The following is a 3583-nucleotide window of genomic DNA, read 5'->3' on the forward strand; positions in this document are numbered from 1 at the left end:
CGGTTATGTGTAGATAGATCTCTGGTATCTTCACAGATAAACAAATTAGGGACGGTTATGTGCAAATAGATCTCTGGTATCTTCACAGATAAACAAATTAGAGACGGTTATGTGTAGATAGATCTCTGGTATCTTCACAGATAAACAAATTAGGGACGGTTATGTGCAAATAGATCTCTGGTATCTTCACAGATAAACAAATTAGGGATGATTATGTGTAGATAGACCTCTGGTAGCTTCGCAAATAGGCAAATAACGTTACTTATCAGGCAAATGGTAGGACATTCAAAATCCATATCAAATGAAAACGTGAATTTAGATAGTGGCATACAGAAAATCCTTCCTCGGCACAGAAAAAAATGTTTTGAAGATGTTATGACAGCATTAAATAACTGGCAGAAGAATTATCAGTCGTTCCGGAATCTGCCTAGGCCATCATTCAGGACAAGGTGGTGGGTGGCCTGGGAAACTCCTCTTTTTTCCAGTAACAAAGGACGTGTGATCAGAATTAGTGGATTTTTTAGCACGTAGCTGGTGACTTATGTTAATAGGCTGCTACTATCTGTTGATAATTATATTTGATAGACTGAACTCATTAACCCTGCGTTAGTCTTCCGGGGTCTTTACGGACACCAAATATTTTGTAAACATCAACGCCGACAGATAGAAGCACGTACATGTTCGTTGTTCTCAGTAGCTTCAGTATTCGGCTAGTTTGTGTTAAATTGTTACTCTTCGTTTAGGTGAAAAAGAAACAAGTTGTAATATTCAATGTTCATTTATTGATTAATAAAGGAAAAGGGATTTTGAATGTTAGAGTTTTTTTTTGTTTCCAAAATAATAGTTTATTATTATTATATAAATATTTTAAATTACATTTTTTTATGATGTGGTCTGCTCAGACACCGGAAGAGTGACTATGGACAATTTTTACAGAAGACTAATGCAGGGTTAATAAAACATCACAACGAAGCCTATTCAATTTCAAATACCGTTCATGTTTGATTAATACTATTGTCCATATGAAAGATTAAACAGTCCAGTTATAAAACAAATGATAATATATCGAACATTTAGTAAAACCTAGCATTAGTTGGCCTTAAAGTAAATGTTGATCAGAGACATACGCTCAATACTCTATTTAACTGGTTTAATAAATTGGCTCAGACTGGATTATTTTTGCTTAAATTTATCTTGAAATAGGAGGGTGGACAGTGGTGACGTTTATATGGCAACATAGTAAGGCTTACGTAATGACGTTAAACTTTGTGGATATAAACTTGAAACTCTCAGAACATATAATGTTTTTAGTTTATAATATTTGACTTGTTTATACTTATCCACGCGGGACAGGCATATTATATAACTGATCTAATGTAACTTATCTTCGGCTGTTGCTATAGCTAGGCTGTCTATACAGTTTACCTTTTCCCATATTCAGATTTTAATTGCGTCAATTAACCTGGCGTCATACATTAGACCAAGAAATATGACTGACGTGACTACCAGAAACAAATTTCCAAAGAAATAAAATTTTGGGGGTATTTTAGGGTGTTTAGGCGATTTTAGAAAGCAGACTGTATGACTTTTTTGAAGGTTTATTTTAATGCGCCATGTATTGTACCGTTCTTTTGTTATGTTCAAGAGGGGTTGAAGGTTTGTTGAGGCCAGTGATGTATCTAGTTACCTCTTCCAAATAGATAGGTCATCAGCAGATTGAGAAGCAATACGTTATTTTCAATAAGGGGCATGGTAGTAATGTAGATTATAAAAAACAATAGGGCTAGCTTCCTTGTGGGACAACTGTAACAAAAACAATAGGGCTAGCCTCCTTGTGGGACAACTGTAAAGTATGTTCCTTCATCATTTACCCTTACCTTCCTGCCACTGTAGAGTTGAAGAGCCAGCGGTGGTCTAAGTTCAGTAAACTGAAATCTTAGCCATTATACCATACCCAAAACAAACAAAAAACACCTTTGTAGCTACAAGTTGGATGATAAACCAATCATTGATACCTAACAATAGTTCAAAATTGATTGAGATGCTCCCTGACTACATGTTAATGTTTGGATTCCTGTTTGACGTTAAGGTAATTCAAAAGGTAGAACACAATGAATAAATAAAATAGTGCAAAAATTTAGCTGTAGCACCGTGTGTGTGTGTTTGAAGTTAAGCACAAAGCTACACAATGGGCTATCTGTGCTCTGCCCACCACGGGTATCGAAATCCGGTTTCTAGCGTTGTAAGTCCGCAGACATACCGCTGTGCCACTAGGGGGCAGCTGTAGCACTATCCAGCGCTGATGGAACTAAGTCAGACGTTAATTAAAGTAATTAGCTACATTTCTCCCAGAGTCAACTTAGGATCTTGGAACACTATGCTTTACTTAAAAAGATGATTTAGCACCATTGCTTTAAGGATATTACTTAACATTTAGGGACTGTTGCATCTGCTGAGAGGAATTTTGCAAAATTGGAATTAAGTAAAGCCCATCTGAGATCTCTGTCTCAGGAACGTCTCATAGAGTTGGCCTCGCTCTACATTGAAAGGGGTGTTGCAGGATGATTGAATTTCTAGAAATTTGTCGTAGACTTTGTACAAAGAAGAAATAAAAAGTAAATTGCCACAATAACTATATAAAAAACCATGTAAGTTTCGCACTTTTGCGCCAACTTTATGTATTGAAAGAGACCTGCAATTCAATAGTTTGCAGATGACCAATAGTTTTTTCGCGACGGTCCTGATCAAAGAAAAACTTGCAATTAAATAGTTTGCAGATGACCAATAGTTTTTTCGCGACGGTCCTGATCAAAGAAAAACCTGCAACTAAATAGTTTTCAGATGACTAATAGTTTTTTCGCGACGATCCTGAACAAAGAAATAGCTTTTTGTTTGGAATGTAGTGAGAAACAGAAACCCTGAGTGTTGATTAAATTAAGCAAGTGATTGTTGATGGGTAAAAGGAAGGTTTTATAGCATCTTAAATGATGTATTTGATCATTACTTTTTGGAAGTTCACGATATTGAAATGTGTGGCGTAATTTGTTGGTGCAGTTGGGCGTTCCACTCTACCGCTGTTATTGTATTTGTTGTTATTGTTTGTTATGAAGCACGAAGCTATACAAACATTTTTCTGTGCTCTTCCCACCACGGGTATCGAAACCCGGTTTCTAGAGATATATTGCCGCAGACATGCCACTGTGCCGCTATTGTATCTGAACAAGTAGAGAACACTGCGAAAAGCATCCAAAAATGTACTTAGTGGTTACTGTTCTCCTGATCAATTTTTCATTCGTTTTTAAAACATCTGTTTTTAGTATAAATAATCTTGAAATATATGTATATTACTTTTAATTGCATCCGATAGAAAACAAAATCAACAGCTAACTTAATTTAATAAAGCCTCTGACAACCGGAATGTATATGTACAATTCGATTCCTCGTGTATAAATGACCATCCAGCTGAAATCAAACATCTCGCACGCAGTTATAGCCATTTTGGATCATTATTAAATGCTTTATGTATTGTTACGACAGCAGAAGTCACGTGATGCTGGTAACATGTAATGCGTTCTAGAAAGAT

Source organism: Limulus polyphemus, unplaced genomic scaffold (assembly GCF_000517525.1).
Source record: "Limulus polyphemus unplaced genomic scaffold, Limulus_polyphemus-2.1.2 Scaffold115, whole genome shotgun sequence".
NCBI classification, from domain to species: domain Eukaryota; kingdom Metazoa; phylum Arthropoda; class Merostomata; order Xiphosura; family Limulidae; genus Limulus; species Limulus polyphemus.